Genomic DNA, 19,458 nt, shown 5'->3' with positions numbered 1-19,458 from the left:
TATTTATTTATTGCTAATATTCATCAGATATTACTTTATATTTGTCTAAATTTTAAGGGATACTAATAAATTTCTTTTTAATTCATTTTTCTGTTTTTGATGTCAGTATAACACTGATCTGATATACATTGTGACATGTTCTATCCTTTTATTTTTAGCAAAATTTGGAGTCAATTTCTTCTTTCAAAGTTTGGCAATAGCCAGTGAGTTCATATGAGCCTAGATCTCTTTACAGAGTAGCTTTATTTACAAATTTAGTTATTTCTTCTAACGTGTTGGGTGTATGTAGTTTCAAGGTCTGCAGCAGTATTCTGTGCTTCTTTTTTTCCATTGATAATCATGATCTCATGATCTCTCTCTCTCTCTCTCTCTCTCTCTCTCTCTCTCTCTCTCTCTCTCTCTCTCCTTTTCTCTCTCTGTCATTGTGATGATCTTGCTAGGTGACATTTGAATTCTTACAGAAAACTACCACTTTATCTCATTGATTTCCTCTATTACATCAGTTTTCATAAATTCACCACTCTCTGTTCTTTACTGTTCATCTACCCATTTACTCTCAATAGATTTTCCTCCTTTTCTTCCATCTTCTGTTTTTGCTTCAGGGCCTTTCATTAGCATGTAAGTGCTTTACTCCTGAGCCACAGCCCATGGTTTCCCCAATGTCAGGTTTATTCTTTGATTTGAGATCTTATTTTTTTCTGTATAATATAATTTAATGTGAATATGTATCATCCTGAACTGTATTAGTTGCATTCTATGTATTTTATTAAGTGGATTCTTGTTTTATTCAGGTCACAATATTTTTTGATTTTGCTATTATTTCTTTGATTCAGGGATTGTGTTGAAATGAGTTATTCAGTTACTAGTTGTTTCAACATCTACCCTTTGTCTTTATATTACTGATTTGTAGTTTGATTTCATTATTATCAAAGAACACACACCTTGTGATTACATTAATTTGAATTTCTTCAGTTAGGTTTGTAGATGCTTGGAAATTGTGTGTTATTGGGTAAAATACTCCCAAATACCAATTTTATCACACTATTCAGCTATTCTCTAGTTTTGCTGGGTGATTTATGTGTGTATATATAATTAGGTATTCTAATAATTGTGACATATAAAGCAATTAACTCAGAAAGTTATTAACTGCTTTCCTTCGGTTCTTAATTTTTGTGTGATGCTGGGTACAGAACCTAGAGATTTATGCATATTAGGCATATCAGACAATTACTTTATTTCTGGGTAATATTTGCAGTCCTCTTTTCTCTTTCTTTTGTAATTGGTTCTATGAGGTTCAAGCTCAGATAGCAGGGATGAAGGAGAGTTCACAAGAGACTGAGAGGTTGAAGAGAACTTCGAGGGTCATAGGCAAATCAGACATGTTCATTTACTATCATGAAGACGGGTACAAGCACACATGCAGATCCCTTCATAGGCAGCACAAGGAAAGGTACTCACGTCTGACTTAAAGTCCACATATATATAATCACACATAAGTGGATTACCTGATGGTTTACTTTTACTTTTCCTAAAAACTTTACTTCAGCCATTTCTTGCTGACTTACAGCCTTCTAGACAATGTCACATACCCAAATCAGTGTAATATTATTTAAATATAAACATACACCTTCAGGTCACAAGAAATTGCTCAAGATAGACTTGAACGCACTGTATCCCAAGAAAGCATTAAACTTGTGATTTTAATCCTTTTCCCTCACTATCTATATCAGCTTCTCAGCTTCTCTACCATGCCCATTTTATTTCTTCTTTTTTAAATTTATTACTCTGTAACTTCCTCTTCTCTGTTACCTTTTATCAGAAAATGTTGATATTGATATATGGTTTTCTACATAGTAACCCAGCGTTTTGATTAGGATAAGGCAAAAAAAAAAAAAAAAAGGATAAAGATGAAAGCTAGCTACACCTTTAAAAAGCAGATTACTTCATTATATATAGATACAATAAATAATTTATAACAGTCAAGATTATTTGAAAATGGTTGTGCATTAAAATATCACAAGTAAGGCTTTTTGGGAGGGTCATCATACCTTTCTTCATTTGTTTTCAACACCTTTATGCACATACTGGGTAACACTGGAAGAATGCCTGTGACTGGTTTTACACTGGTTTCTACCTGTATTTGGACAATTAACCATATATGAAAGTAGTAAATATAATTGAAGAACTCAATAAAATTGGTAAAAATTTCACAGAACTTCCTGGTGTTCAGTCTTCTGAAAGCCCACCACTACTTTGAATTACAATGGAAATTAAAGAGTGGGGTGATTAATTTAAAGTATTTTCCATTTTAAGATTTATTTTTATTAGTGCTGATTATGATTTGGGGTAGACTGGTATGTGACTGTAAGTTCATGTGCCCAGAGAAACAAGACAGATATATCAGATTTTCCAGAAGCAGTTACTGAGTACCCATCATTGGGTCTCCAGAAAAGCACAAATGCTGTTAACCACTGAGTCATGTCTCCAGCCTTAAATATCTCACATCAAATATAACTTTGCAGAATATTAATGAACAAAAAGGAAAACGGATTAATATTACTTAAAATTAAGCAAAGCTACAGTCAAAATAATAAATGGATAAGTGAATAAACACATATCTAAGTCATAGGAATTGACCAACTAAGACTAATTCTTAACCTTGATATTGTTATTCTACTATAAAGATTTTGTTTCTTTAAATAAATTCCAATTAAACATATATACAGCCTTTGAAAGTAATATCTCATTCTGGCTAAATTATAGAAAGCTCTTCCAGGTTAAAGATATTGAAAATAACTCTGAAAGCAATGTAAATGTTTGGATATTATTATTTGTACCCCAGATATATCTTTTTCACCAGTGTTGTATTTTCAGCAAGAAATTCTAATCCCATTGTTTAGAGCTTAGTTGATTAATTTCGCTTCAAAGTATATGAATACTCCTATACCATTTATGTGCTAAATTTAAAATATGTATTATATTCTTCAGATAAATATATACCACTTCTATATACATAGAATTATGTATCTTCTATTTCTGTTAAGTCTACTTTAGTAAATTTAAAGCAACCTTCACATAGCAACTAGGTTTAAAAAAAAAACTCTTATAAGAAAATGAATGATTTTACAGGAAAAATGAATGTCACACCACTTTTTCATTGACTAGAAGATAACTAATATCCTCAAGGATTCTAACACATTTTGACTGTGGCCTACCTGTCTGTGTAGATATTGATGCTTCACCATATGGCGTCAGAATGGTAGTTTCTCACATAATGCCAAATGACCTAGAAAAACCCATAGCATTTACATTGTAAATACTTGCTGGAGTATTCAGCACAAAAGTTTTACCTTGCTCATTTTGGATTTGTTGCCATTAAAGCTTTTCATTTCAATTCTATTTATATTTGGGTCATCATGAAAATATCCATGGTGTTGAGATTCTAACAACTTTGCTTTATATATGGTATTTTATAAAGATGAAGAAAGGAAACACACCTTGAAATAATTGTTCATTATTAGGCATTCTAGAAGAATGATTCTCTATGAGAAAAAGTGGCTTTGGTTATAAATTTTGTGGTAGAAATGGAAGCAAAGCTTTCATACATCTAACTCTCTTCATTTTACTTGCTCATACAAAATTATTTCACAAGTTGTGTGACAAAGCAACTTAACTGAAAAAATGGTATAAAAATACTGAGCTATGAAGATAAAGCAATTACAGAATATTCACAGGACTCTCAGTCACTTGAAACTGTAAAGCAATGTTGGCTTTATACAATAAAGGCTAAATTTTGAATATATTGTGCAGAAAAGAAATAGATATGTTTCTTCTAGGTGCTTCTCAGCCATTCGAGATTCCCCTGTTGTGAATTTCTCAGTTTAGTTCAACCCATTTTTTTTGATTGGGTTGTTTGGTTTTTTGATGGTTATCTTCTTGTGTTCTTTATATATTTTGGATATTAGCCCTCTATCAGATGTGTAGTTAGTGAAGATTTTCCCAGTCTGTAGGTTGCTAAATTGTCTTATTAACTATGTCCTTTGCCTTACAAAAGCTTTCCAGTTTCAAGAGGTACCATTTATCAATTCTTCGTCTTAGAGCATGAACCATTGAAGTTCTGTCTACAAAACCTGTGCCAATGAGTTCAAGGCTCTTTCCCAATGTCTCTTCTCTTAGATTCAGTGCATCTGTTTTTTTCTTGAGGTCCTTGATTCATTTGCACTTGAGTTTTGTGCATGGTGATAAATATGGGCCTATGTTCATTTTTCTACAGACATCCAGTTATATAAGCACCATTTATTGAAGATATTTTCTTTTGTCTATTGTATATTTTTAGCCTCTTTGTCGAAGATCAACTGTACATAATTGTGTGGTTTTATTTCTGGGTCTTCAGTTCTACTCCACTGATCAATCTGTCTGTCTCAGTAACAATACCTTGCAGTTTTTATCACTATTGCTTTAGAGTAAACTTGAGGACAGGGATGGTGATTCCCCTCAGCTGTTCTTTTATTGTTAAGAGCAGTTTTAGCTATTCTGGGTTTTTTACCTCTCCAGATGAATTTGAAAATTGCACTTGCCATGTCTTTGAAGAATTGTGTTGGGATTTTGATGGGGATTGCATTGAATCTGTAGATTACCTTTGGTAGGATGGGCATTTTTACTATTTTATTTCTGTCAATTCATGAGCATCTCCATTTTCTGAGATCTTTAATTTTTTTCTTGAGTAAATTCCTTAGTCATCAGAAAAATGCAAATTAAAACAACCCTGAGATTCTACCTTACACCAGTCAGAATGTCTAAGATCAAAACCTCAGGTGACAAGACATATTGTCGAGGATGTGGAGAAAAAGGAACATTCCTCCGTTGCTGGTGGGATTGCAAACTAGTACAACAAATCTGGAGTACAATCTGGAGATTCCTTGGAGAATTGGAAATAGACCTACCAAAAGACCCAGAAATACCACTCTTGGAAATATAACCAAAAGATGCCCCAACATGCCAGACAGGCACATATTCCATTATATTCGTAGCAGCCTTATCTGTGATAGCAAGAAGCTGGAAATAACCCAGATGTCCCAGAACAGAAGAATGGATATAGGAAATATTGTTCATTTACACAATGGAATACTACTCAACTATTAAAAACGAGGACATCCTGAGTTCTGCAGGCAAATGGACAGAACTAGAAAACATCATCCTGAGTGAAGTAACTCAGACCCAAAAGGACATGCATGGTATGTTCTCACTAATAAGTGGTTATTAGCCAAAAAGTACAAATAAATTACTGAGTATCCAAGATACAGGGCGCATAAATCAAAAAGGTCAACAAGCTGAAGGGTCCAAGTGAAGACTCCTCAGTCCCACTTGAGAGGGAAAAGAAAGAAACCATAAAGGGGGAAGGATGGAGGGACAGGGGAGGGAAAGGGATTGGGTTTGGGAGGACAGGGGAACAGGATCTGGTATTGGATTGGGAGAAAAGACTGAAGCCCTGAGGGCCAGCAGAAGAATGTAAACAGATGACCTCAGGAGGAAGGAGGTTGTGAGGCCTCTTTAGAATGTACTAGAGAGCTGGGAAGTGAGAGACTCTCAGGACTCAAAGGGGTGGGGGTCCTAGATGAAATAACCTACAGTGGGGAAAGGGAACTTGTTGAGTCTACCTCCAAGAAAAAGACAAGGCATCATGTGAGGGATGGGGTTGCTATCCCACTGTCAAAACTCTGACCTGTAATTTTTCCTGTCTAAAAGAAATGCAGAGATCGAAATAGAGAGGAGACTGAGAAAAAGAAGGTACAGAAAACAGGTCCAAAGTGGGATCCAGCTCAAGGGAAGGCCCCAAAACCTGACTCCATTAATGAGGCTGTGGTGCGCTCACAAAAAGGAACCTATCATGATTGCCCTCCCAAAGACCCAACAAGCAGCAGAAAGAGTTAGGTGCAGATATGTGCACCCGACCAATGAACAGAAGCTGCTGACCCCTCTGGTTGAATTAGGGAAAAGCTGGGGGAAGCTGAGAAGGAGGACAACACTGTAGCAAGACCAGCAGTGTCAATTTGCCCAGACACCCAAGATCTCTCAGACAGTGGACCACCAACCAGGCAGCATACCCCAGCTGATATGAGGCCCCCAACACATATACAGCAGAGGACTCCCGGTTCTGGGTTCAATCAGAGAAGATGCATCTAACCCTCAAGAGACTGGAAGCCCCAGGAAGTTTAGAGGTCTGTTGGGGTGGGTGGGATGGGGACAACCTCGTGGAGAAAGGGTGGGTGCAGAGAGGAGGTGTGGGATGTGGAACAGTGGGAAGGTAGACAGGGATGAGAATAAATCTGGATTGTAAAAAATAAATAAATTTAAAAAAACAGATACATTCTTTTATTTTTTTTCAATGACAGAAAATAGTATGTTGATCTTCCTGATACTACAGATGTTACAAATGAACAGACTGGAAGCTAAATAAAAGGGATATCACTGCTGACATTAAGGATGTTTTGTCTTAGGGTCAGGAAAGCCAACAAAATGTTAATGGCAATTAAAAGACAAGGACTCTAGTTTAGTTTAATTAAAATAAATGGAGAGGGAAAAATGAGTGTCTGTGAATGGCATAGGGGTGCAAATAATTGAGAGAGTCAGAAGGCATATTATCTGTCTTTGATTGAGAGGCTGTGGACATTTTGTCCCTCATTGCCCCATGCTCTCCTCTGTAAATTTTCTTTCATTTATATATTGCTTTGCTGATGAATGTATTTTGCTCCTCCTTTCATCATCCCTGTCTTAATGATGCACAGCCATTCGACCTTAGTCTCCCCTCATAAACAGACCACCACTACAACAAATGGGCACAATAAAACCATAACCTTGAAAAATATGTATCCTTCAGCAAAAGGAGATCTTTGTTCTTCACTTCCAAAAATTCTAAAATCGGTCCAGGATACAAAATTTGAAAAGAGAGGGGTTATCCTGAGCTATTTCTCCCATTTCATAAACATGCCTAAATCCCAAGATAAGTAAAGTACTGCTTCATTTTCAAATAGCTTGGTGATGTCTTGTTCTACATGATTTTGCATCTAGTGAGCCTGCAAAATACATGCGTTCCAGTTAAATACACACTTAAATCTTCTCCTTCTGCTGTCTGATGGGTGATTGGGTAATTTGTTTTTGGCCTTCGGTTAAGGTCTTACTCTCATTCACTGATGAGGATATTATCTGTTGAATTCTGATTATGCATTAAATTCCCCCAAAGTTTCCCAGGCAAAATTACAGTCAATTTTTAATTAGATCATCTTAGCATAAACAAAACAATATTATCTTAAAACAAGTTGTGGTAGGTGTGATTAATGCAAACAGTGTGGAAGTCTCAAAGCAGTGTTTTCATTACCAAAATAAATGAAATCCTCAGGGCATGGACATTTCAATGTCATCAAAACCCGGAAGGCGTTGTCTGTTGTCGTTTCTGGAGTTAAATAGACTAGCCCTTTTTTATAAGCTTACTTGTGAGTTTACACTTCCTTAAAATGCGTTTTCCTTGATGGTTTCTTGGATGAAAGAAAGCTCTTTTTGCGTTACAGCTCAAACTTCTTTGAGCTTAAAGAAGCTGCTTCGAGGAGCAAACTGCTTGCCAGAAAGACTGCTCGGATAAAGGAAATGCACAAGGCATTAACAGGATGAGAAACTTGTCCAAGTGGAAATTGTTACATGGGGAAAGAATGGTTTGTAGAAATGGGGCAGAAGGAAAAACTCTGAACGCATCCACTTTTAAACTGAATTGCCTCCCATATAAAAGAAATTTGGTGAAGATAGGGGGAGCAGAAGAGTCAGAATCCATTTGCATATGTGTATATGATCTTGCATATTCATTTATAACAACTCACCAAGGGTAAAAGCTATGTGTTCCCAGGGCCTACTTGTATATAAATATTTCAGCATGTAGTATATGCTAAAAATTACAAATTTATGTGCTATGGAGATAACTGTATGCTTAGTGGCATGCAAAAGTACAACTTGAGTATGGAACAAAACATCTGTGTGTGAATTCTTAACTCTGAACTCCACATTACAGAATATTAAGGAAATGCATTTTCTAATATGTCAGCCAAGATTACTTTCCTTAACTCTCATAACTTAGACTTGTAAAAGCTATTTTCAATTTATGAAAATAGTATCCATATTGCACTTTGGTAAATGACTTAGAGGCATCCTAGTTGAAGACTTCTGGTTCATTAGACAGTTAAACAAAATGATTGCTGTAAGACCAAGACCTATCTAATATGCACATGAAGATAATAGGGAGTTTGATAAGAATAAACTATGATACAAAGTCCTAGACAAATATAAGTAAATGGTAAAATATTTGGTCAAATTTTGTTGTTCAAAAGTCTGAATCTTGATAAACTAACTTGATAAACATATTTACAGAGCTTTTCTAGATCATTGCAATTAGGAGACTGGGTCTAAAAGGCTTTCTTAGGTGTTAAGTACTGAAGATTTTGTTTTGAAATCAATTCATGACTAAGATTTTGGGGGATGGTTATAGCTTGTATTGTTTACCTGTATTATGTACAGCAATGTGTACTTGACTGACATGTTTTTCATATTATGGTTACATATGCATAATTAGAGTAAATCATTTCACAAAATTTTCTGATATAACTGATTGTGCGATACTTCGTGATCTACTGTAGACTATCCAATCATTTGGAGTTTGTTTAAGTTACATGAACACAGATACATCTTTGTGATGACATTCTAAGAGGAGGAATATTTATAAAGCACACAGGGATCCTAAGATAAAAGTAGCTAAAGAAACACAATTTATTAAACATAGCAGTAACCACACTCATGATGAAAGGATTTAGAGTAATGAGCAGCATGTGATTTATTCCTAGAGTTCTGTCTCAGCTTTAACTAGTTTTAAAGAAATTATAAATACTATTGGCAGAGTCAGGTTCTTCATAGGGTTTGGCCACAAAGGTATGATTGTATTTGCACGCACAAGCGCACACACACACACACACACACACACACACACACACACACTCGCACACGCACACGCACACGCACACACACTTTTGCTCAAAGCAAATAAATCATTGTTTTCACTCAGGAAGCAATTCTTTGCCTCAATGTTAGGTCACTCATTCTGTCTAATGCTATTCCTTGCTATCTCTAACTAATGACTTTCTGCGACTGATACTCTTGCTGCTTCTTTGCCAGGTTTCTACTAGTCTAAACTAACAGTTCAATGAAAAGCTCACTTCAAATTATCCAGAGGAGTTTTAATACACAATTCACAGGTTTCAGACACAATCATGGAGGGATAATGTTCTTTCCTGCTCTAAGAAAATCTTAAGCTTTCTACTTCTGCAATACTGTCAGCACAGAGCACAAAATGGCCTGCTATACAGGTAGCAAGTCAATCAGGGATAGGAAAGGGCAGCACAATTGAAATACAACAACAAATATTTCAACGTGTTTGCCTTCTTTTGGGGCTAGCAAGGCCATAAAGAAGACAGTGTTCGGTTTCATAAGAAAGCCAAAGGTATAACCAGAAAACTATCAGTCAAATCAACTTTCTCAGAAGCATGCTTGCTATGAACTCAGACACAATTTGCTCTTGTGAAGTGAGTGAACATTTTATTCTCTTGTTTTGACAATGACATAGGAATTTTCCAGGTGAACAAGCCCTCCTAATAAAACTTACTCTCTTACCAGATATAAGCTGGAAAAAGGAAGCAGTGCAAGTTTTTTTTTCTCAGTAAATAAGTGGGAATAAGCTTGGAATTAGTCACACCTTGAAGAGCACAATTAGTATTTGTGTATATCCCCTTTACCATAGGCACTCATTAACGGTTAAGAATGGTATTAGAGCTCACAGGTGGAATCAGTTATCACGGAACTTAAATGGATAGTGGATAACATTCAAAGCAGCTGAACTGATACACCTTGATTTCTTCATTTATACAATAAAACAGTACTTCTGTTTAGCATTCATATATAAACAGATTGTTTGGATGTCTCGGATGATAACTGAGTAGGTAGAAAGACTGTTGAAGGAAAGGGATGATCCATGGAAATATAATGTCACTGAATTTTTTTAAGAACCACATTTTTCTTTTCTCTACAATAAACCTACAATAGGGACTAGATTTTCAAAGGAAGGTGTAATGTGTAGGCTTACTAAATCGCATGTACATGTGTTATACCCTCAGAAGCATATAATTGTGTATGCAAAATGGATAATTGCATACAAAATTGTCCATTTGTGTGTGCAATTACCCATTTTATACACACAAATGCTTGTTTGAAAATCTGGCCCTAAAACTCTTGCTACAGATGAAAAAAATCAGCTTGCACACATGGTTTTTGAAACAGAAATTATGGCCTGCATTGACTATATAACTGCTGTCAAGTATTTAAGCTCTCTTCTTTTCAGAGTTGATTCAGAATATATTTTCAGGCTGCATAATAAGACTTCAACATGAAAGATAGTTTTTTGAGATGAATGTAGAACTTTTTATCCAGCTGACATTGAAGATGCTGACAAAGCTTCTAACAGCAGCAACTACTGATGAAGGTGGTGTAATCACGGTTGGGTATAAGAGGCTACACAACATGGGAGAAAATATTGGATGACAACTACGGACTACTACATTTTAAATAGTCCCCTGTTTTCTATAGTCTAGAATGCAGCAACAAACAAGCCTTTGCTTATTGGTCCATTTAAAAGTAGTTTGCCTTCTTTTATTGTTGACTGATTTTTATTATTTTATGTTAGTTTTTCTTAATTCTCAAAGATCAACTGTAACAGTAAGGTAAGTATACTCTATGGTGTACAAAATACTGTAAGATAAAAATCATTATATCAAAGGGAATGCTTCAGAAATTAGCCAAAAATACAGAATACTACTCTATCCCATTATATTGATCTTAACTACCTTCAAGAAAATAATCTTTTTTAGGAAGTTAATCTTAACATAGGTCTGTATATTTCTTGGTGTACTAAAAATTTCCTAATGTTTATTTAAATCACCTTATTTCCCACTCTAGGAAATCTTTCTGTTTTGCCTACTGAGAGTCAAATTTACTAAAACTTCTTTGATTAGGGTTCACCAAATTTTTTGAGTATTTCTACCCATGGTTACATGTGACTTTTTGCCTGATTTTATTCAAAACAATCTTGCTATTGTTTACCTAGTTTGATTGAACTTCCTCTGTTAGAAACTTTATCCTCCAAGTCTGAACAATAGATTTATTTGTAAAACCTTGTACTATGTCAAAACATGTACAAATTAGAACAGTGAAGAGACAACTATTTATTCCCAAATGTTTGTTAAGCCTTATATGATTCAAATTTATGTCACCAAGATCAAAAACTTTAGAAGTGATGTAGCCTGCATCACCATAGAAATTGATAATTGGTAGGTTACTATAATATAAAGCATTGTAAAAAAGATGTCAGTTTGTGACATAAAGAAAACTTGTGTACAGGAAGTGAAGTATGGGTTCACATATTTGATAGTCAACATCAGCACATTAAAATACTTAGGTATATTTTAAAAATCCTTTAATCATGTTGAACCTCTAAATCTTTCATCCTATTCACTCTTTCCAACAACTCCTGCAGACTGTAGACAAGGCGGTAATATTGTCATTTTACTAATAGTAAATCTGACAATGTGATGAGTCCATTCATTTTGAGAGATACTAATTACCAATGACTGTTAAATTGAATTATTTTGACATTGGTGAAGGCAGTGTGTGTGCAAAAACAAGGATGTGTGTGTGTGTGTGTGTGTGTGTGTGTGTTCCTCTTGTTTTGGCAGTGAAATTATTATTTTTTTTGTATTTTCTTCAGTTTATTAGAGTTTCTGTAGGGCTGCATTTGTGGGTAGGAAATATTTAAATTAGATTTTGTCATGGAGTATCTTATTTTCTCCATCAGTAGTGATTGAAAGTGCCGCTGGTATAATATTCTGGCCTGACATCTATGGTCTCTTAGAATCTGCAAGAGATTTTCCCAGGTCCTTCTGTCTAGTCTGTGTTGAGAAGGCTGATGTAGTTCTGATAGGTCCATCTTTTTATGTTACTTAAGCTTTTCCCTTTAAACTTTTGATATTATTTCTTTTTTCTGTACATTTAGTATTTTGATTTTCCTTTTTGGTTCAAACTATTTGGCTTTCTGTAACCTTCTTGTCAGTTTATAGTATCATTTTCTTTAGGTTGGGGATATTTTCTTCTATGGTTTTTATTGGAAATATTTTGTGGGCCTTATAGTTGAGAATTTTCTCCTTCCTCTATGTCTATTTTTCTTGGGTTTGATCTTTTCGTACTGTCCCATATTCCCTGTATATTTTGAGACAGGAACTTTTTAGCTTTACCATTTTGACAGATATATTGATTTCTTCAAAAGTATCTTAAATGCATGAGTTTCTCTCCTCTATCTCTTTTTCCCCCTGTTAATGATGCTTGCAAATGTAGTTCCTGTTCACTTAGGTTTTCCATCTCCAGGAGCTCCACAGTTTGTGTTTTCTTTTTACATTTTGTTTCTATTTACATTTTCCTTCTTGATTCATTTCCTTCACCTATTTGATTGTATTTTCCCTGTGATTCTTGAGTAATTTATTCATTTTTTTCTTTAAAGGCCTTTAACATCTTTATAAGATTGGATTTAAGGTCATTTCCTTTTGCTTTGTTTGTGTTAGGACATCATGGGTTTACTATATAGGATATCTGGGCTGTGACATTGCCATATTGCTCTGCCAACTGTTGATTGTGTTCTTACATTACTCTTCAGCCATCTGCATATCCTTGATGCCAGCAGGCCTCCAGGAATGTAGGCACGGTTGTGGGCCAGAAAATGGATTAAAGTACACAAGGCCCAATTTTCTGCTGCTGGAGGTTTCTCATGGGATCTTGGAAGACAAGGGGCCTGGGGAAGGGATCTACCCAATTGTCTGTATACTGGCAGGCCTCCCAGAATGCAGGCAAAGCTATGGGCATGAAGATGGAACTTAGGGGATAGGATACCTCTTGCTGGTTGTGCCCCAGGATGAATTGGTAAGCAGGGAGTTGGAAGGTATGACAGGGGTCTCATCTGGATATCCCTGGTGCTCACAGACTTTTGGAAATGCAGATGGAGCCATGGGTTATAAGATGGATTTGTCTCTATATCATCTGGAGGAACAACAGATACAAGAAAAATGAAAAGATTTGGAAGGATATCAAAGAAGTACGTAGTGGACAAAGATGGATTAATAGTGATATGGGAAAATGGACAGAAAGTGACTTACCTGGTGAGAGATGTCAATACAGAGAGACACTAAGGACATTTGAAGAAGTTTTGAGGAGTCGTAACATATTATTTTATGTTTACTTAAAATGTGTATGTCTATGTGAATAAGTGTGTGTGTGTGTGTGTGTGTGTGTGTGTGTGTGTGTGTGTGTATGAAATGGAGTTATACCACTTAGGTTACAGTGCTCTCCGCAAAAGCTGACCATTTAGTTAAATCCCCAGAATCATCCATGAGACACATCCTTGAGTTGTTGGGCAGGTTTGAGTATAGGTCATTGCTTTTTCCATTCTTTATCTCTGCTGGTTTCCTAAACAAGTATAATTTTTATGAGTTTTCTTAGTGCTGATCCTGATACCCTCAGATAAGGTAGCTAACATACTTTATGAAGGAAGTTTCTTTTTCCAGTAGGCAAAAGCCAGTAGAGAAATCTCCAACTGAGAGAAACAGAGAACAACCCACTGTGGGTTGTTCAGCTCTAGTCAATACATCTACAATACAATCCTTAAGAACTCCTAAGGCTCAAGGAACATCAAGGAAGTGGAGACAGAAAGACTGTAAATGTGTGTGAATAATAAAGAAAAGGAGGACATAATTTGGGAAGGTGTATGGGTGAAGGAGAAGTTGAAGAAATGCAGGAATGAGTTAAATATATTACACATATATCATTTATAAATTTCAAGCAACAATCACCTGTTCAATTAAAGTTTGGCATTCTGAGAAGACATGTTCCCCTCCTGGTGAATTAAAACAAATTTTAATTGATATTTGAAGATAGAATGAGAAAAAAAGTTGTTCTTAAGGAAACCGATCTAACTAGGTGTAGTAGAAATCACAAGTGGCTCATGGTATAGCTTAGGCATTTTTTAAAGTTAAATATGCAAATTAAAATACAGGCAAAACATCAAGTATGGGCAAAATGGAGAACCAAAAAACAGAAGATCCTTTTTGAATACTCTCTACTGGCATGTGAGTGAAATTGTTTAGTTAATTAAAAAAAAGTGATAGTTTTTATCTAGAACTTAAAGTTTTATAGATTTGAATCATTTGAATCCTGAAAATAAACTTATGGTACTTTACCACTTAGCTATCAGAAACACACATTTTACCATATCAATTACAATTGAGAAGAATAAATTGACTATGTCTATAGTTTTAAATCATTAACAGAAATATTTTTTAAAAATCTGAGTAGTTTATTTCCAAGTTCCTTATGTAAACATTTATATATTTCCCAGTTGGTGTTGGGATAATTTGTGACAGCATGTAATATTTTTTAATGTCACTTTTGAAAATTCTCAGATCTCAAGAGTACAACTTTTTAAAGGAACAAAGATTTAAGAAGCAATTTTTACTTAAATATTGTCATATTAATCTTCCTAGTATTTGTCTTCCATGAACAAATACTCTTCAAATGGAGTAAAACTATATAAAATGCTGCTATGTTAACATGTGTTTTGGTGAAAAATAATCTAAAACAAATGTTAAAGGTACATTTGTAAATATGTTATATTAATTACTTGTGGTATAATTATACTACTTTGTAAGATTCTATTCTTGAAATGATTGCAAACTTATTTATTTTTCCCATTTGCTAAAGGATAATAGTTGAAGATAATATAAACCATTACTCAAAGAACGAATCATTGTGATTTTCTCAACTAATTTAACTTTTTTACTTAGTTATAACAAAGCCAGCATACCGAGTATAAATCAGAAATTATAATCAATCAAAAATATATGAAACAATATCAAGTTGCATTATAATTAAAAGCAAGACTTGCCTAGCTTAATTGCTGAGAACACAATACAACTGTGGTCAATAGTCACTTCTCATTCATTTTGATGTTTTGGGGATTATTCCTTCCATTAACAAGTGTGGATATAAAATATAAGCAGGAAAGATTATCTGTACAAATTAATTCTGACTCTGGCAAAGATCAGCTCGAAACAAATGTCTTATCAATAGTTCAGGAGCCTTTCTTATAGACAAAGCGTCATGTTATACTTTGAATAACCAGAGAGGAAGTCTATATAACAAAAATAAAAAAAAAGAAAACCAGAAATGTGCAAGCTTAGGAAATTTTTAGTGTTTCTATAAGGAATGGTTTTATAAAACTAAGATTACAAAATACATAAAGATTGATGGGCTGAAAGGAAAGGTGTAACTTAGCCCTTGTCACTTTTCATATACCTCTTTTCTAGTGAGTATAAAAGATTTGGTGTTTAGTAATGTTGCTTACATTGAGAAAGTATTGGCTTTTATCTAGATGGGGCAGGCAGTAGGGCATGGACACTTTTAGCAACCAGATATAGTCTAAATGAAAGAATACAACAGAACTCTGCAGAGCTCTATAAGGATTTATCTGGGCTCAGCATGATATGGTGTTGCACAACTTTAATCCAGGCAGGTGCATACATATAAATTAGAAGTAAGTTTGGACTACTTAGAAAATTATCGACCAGCGAATGCTATATTGTGAGCCCACTCTAAACTAATAACAACAACAATGACAACAACGACAATAATAATAACAACAATAAAAATATTCCATTTGGCCATGCTTGTAGAATTATGTTATCAGTTTTTATCAATTTATCATGTATTTCTTTCAAGTTTATATACCTAGTAAATAGTATAAGCATTCAGACTGCTTCAATGACCATCCCCTTTTCACTCTTTTTCCCTGTCTTTTCATTCTATAACATATGAAGGTGAAGCAGACACACACACACACACACACACACACACACACACACACACACACTCATACAATCAAAACTAAGGCGATGATCGAAGGCTGACGACTTAGGGTCTTAGTGTACATTCCAAAATTAAAACACTATAATCACTTAACTCCTGAGAACTAATATCCATTAGAGGAAACATGCATTATCTGAAGAGAGTCTGATCCTTCATTGACAATTGTGCTGGTTATATTAACTTGACACAAGCTAAAGTTATGTGAGACAAGGGAACCTTGATTAAGAAAATGCCTCCATGAGATTTGGCTGTAGGGAAGCTTGTAGATTTCCTTAATTAGTGATTTATGGCTAAGATTCCAGCCCATTGTGGACAGTTCGATCACTGGGCTGGAAGCCCTGTGTTCCATGGCTCCAGCTGCGTATGTATCAGAGGATTGCCTTATCTAGCATCAATGGGAATGGAAGCCCTTGGTTCTGTGGAGGCCCAAGGACCCAGCATAAGGAAGGCTAGAGCAGTGAGTGGGTGGAGGAACACCCTCATAGAATCAGGGGCGTGGGGAAGAGATAGGGGATTTGCTAAGGAGAAACTGGAAAGGGGATAACATTTGAAATGTAAATAAATAAAATAACCAATTTTTAAAAAAGTCTCTGAGAAAGCCAGTAAGGAGCATCCTTTCATGGCTTCTGCATCAGATTCTGCTGACAGATTTCTACCCTGTTTGTGTTCTTGTCCTGACTGCCTTTGATTCTGAACCATCTTATGAAAATGCAATTCAAATAAACCCTTTTCTCCAAAACTTGCCTTTTTTATAATTATATTTCATGGCAGCAATATAAATGAGTAAGCCGAGAATCATTCTAAAATTCAGTTACCTATATTAATATCAAAGTAACTTAAGCCTAGGTTACCTGGAAATTTCTTGTATTAGATCAGGCTGTCACCCAAGGTTTCGTAAGTTACAAAATTCAACTTGGCTAATGATGGCTTTCTCATCTCTTAACTAGGACTTCACTGTGGCCACAGAAAGAAATAGACTCCTTTTGACATGGTTCCATTTGTGTATTTTAGATAAACAACTAATTTCAGTCTTTATAGAAGAGGCAAGGATCTTAAAACAAGAAGAGGTGGGTGAAGCCTTTAGAGGGCAAAGCTCATCATTTACTGCATTATAATGGACATTTCAAGTCACAGAATTAATCATAATACAAAGACTGAGAAAAAGCCATTCAAGTATTGATGAGAAGATCAGTACAATCATATTGCTAAGTGTGACAATTCATGAAGAGCCCTTCACAACCTCATGTATAGATTGCTTGGTCATTATCTAGTGTTACTATTTGTGAGAATGGGTGAAAACTGTAATATATAAGGTACTAATGGAATAAGTAAATTTTTGTAGTTATGCTTTTGAAACATAACTTGTCCCTGATCCCTTCCTATATCTGTGTTTTAGTCACTGTGTTGCAAACAACCTCCTTCTCACACTCCTGCAACATGCAAATATGATGTCTTTGGGCCAAAGCAATGGAGGCAGAAAACCATGAACTGAAGTTTCTGAAACTGCTGAGTCAAAATAATTCTTTTCTTTTCCTCACTTGTTTTGGAATACTGGTAAGAAGCTAGTTAACACACAGGGAGGCTGTAAATGACAAGGAAAATAAGGATACATGTTATTTTTGCTCTCAATAATGCCATAAACATGTACTTATAAATGAGGAAACCAAATATTCAAGGCTAGCCATGTGTGGAATCCTTGAAAGTCTCAATGGAAAGTTCTGATGAAACTGACTTAGAACTAGAGGACCAAAGGATATTTACTGCCAAGCATCTATTTGCAGGATTTTCTTTACTCTGGGTATGTATTTCTACATAACCTTCATTTCCTTAAAGAGCTTTACTATAACTAAAACTATAGAACATTTTAACAGTCCTTCTATTAAACTAACTTTCTTCCTAATAATTACTACCTACCAGACTATTTATTATCTATCTTCTTTTCACCCCACAATTATGTTTCTTGAATACAGGAACTTGGCACATCTCATTCCCTGATTAATCTGCAGCACCTAGAACACAATGTGCCAAGTAGCTATTCAATTAATATTGATTGAGCCAATATCTTTATTAACAGGGACTAGTGAGATTCCAAAGACAATGCTTTCGATGGGCATCAAAAGCCAGAAAACCTATTGGCAGCTATACTTAGATCTGACGTGGGCACTGGAATAGAATCAAACCACATGTGTTTCAAACTCCTTTCACTTGTTTATGCCCTAGAGAGCCTCATTCACTAATAATGTTATGATCTGTTTTGACCTGGATGTAATATGCCATCTCAATTTATTCTATTTTGAACCTTATCCAAAGCAAAGCCACAGCACTACCTATGAAGGTGTTGTAAATATTTCTGGATTTTTTGTATGTGTTACATTTTCTACTTTAGAAAGATGTAAAGGAGTGGTGAAAGAACTAATTGCTTTGAGAATATAAGAACCTAGATTCAACGTTTACTTTCTGGTTTTGGATGTGCCTTTGCAGTTAATGAAATTCATTTTCCTCACCCTGGTGGATAAATCATTCTCGTGAAGCCAATACTAAAGTCATTCATTTTAGTGGAAACACTCTACAAAAGGAGAGCACCAATTGCTCAGCTTGTATTTCATGACCCATCCACAGTTTCTATTTCATTAACCTAATCCAATATTAATAATACTATTTACAGTGCATTGAAAATTAGATTTTCTTACAGAAAAATCTTCCCTTTACCATACATTCCTCAAAGACATGAGCTTTGATTGTATTTGCTCATGTACTTAAATATTAACTATGTTCTATACTCAACTCATAATTTTTCTCAACATTCATCAACTATAATTTTGAAATTTATAGGTATATACATATATGTACCCACACACATATATGTATGATTATGTATATATGTATGCAGTATATATCATGTATGTATGTATGTATGTATGTATGTATGTATGTATGTATATTCATTAGCAACAGAGTCAGACCTATAACTGTTCTACAACCATAGCACCAAAATACTGAACTTCAGGCATTGCTGTACTTTCAAAAAAGAGAGTTTATGTCTAAGAGTGGTACCCAACTAAGATGCTGATGGTAATGCACGTTAAGAAAAAGAAAGTTGCTTAGAGGGGACAGTGCCAGCATGAGACTGATTATCAAGATAATAAGATAATTAGAAGACATTTAAAGTTAAAGGCTAATCAGTTCTTCTTCCTTTTGGTACAAGCACAAAGCATTGTGATCATGTACATGCCCATTTCTAAGGTAAGAAGAGTGAAGTTACCGTCCTCCACATGGTATAAACTTCCTAAGAGAGCTTTGGAATAAAAGTATGTATGGCTAGAACAATCTATCTAAATTTTAGGAAAAAAAGAAAATAATCTTACTGAGCAGAATGAAAAGATACTACCACTGAGGATAATAAGTTAA

General features: G+C 35.0%; 1 pseudogene; it reads left to right on the top strand.

Annotated features, from left to right (window-relative positions):
- Nucleotides 1-1,313: 1,313 nt before the first annotated feature.
- Add1-ps1 (adducin 1, pseudogene 1) overlaps nt 1,314-19,458 on the top strand; it is a 36,008-nt pseudogene continuing 17,863 nt past the window's right edge.

This window comes from Rattus norvegicus, chromosome X (genome assembly GCF_036323735.1).
Source record: "Rattus norvegicus strain BN/NHsdMcwi chromosome X, GRCr8, whole genome shotgun sequence".
Lineage (NCBI taxonomy): Eukaryota > Metazoa > Chordata > Mammalia > Rodentia > Muridae > Rattus > Rattus norvegicus.
The sequence above is the reverse complement of the archived record's forward strand: the minus strand, read 5'-3'. Positions and strand labels throughout refer to the sequence as shown.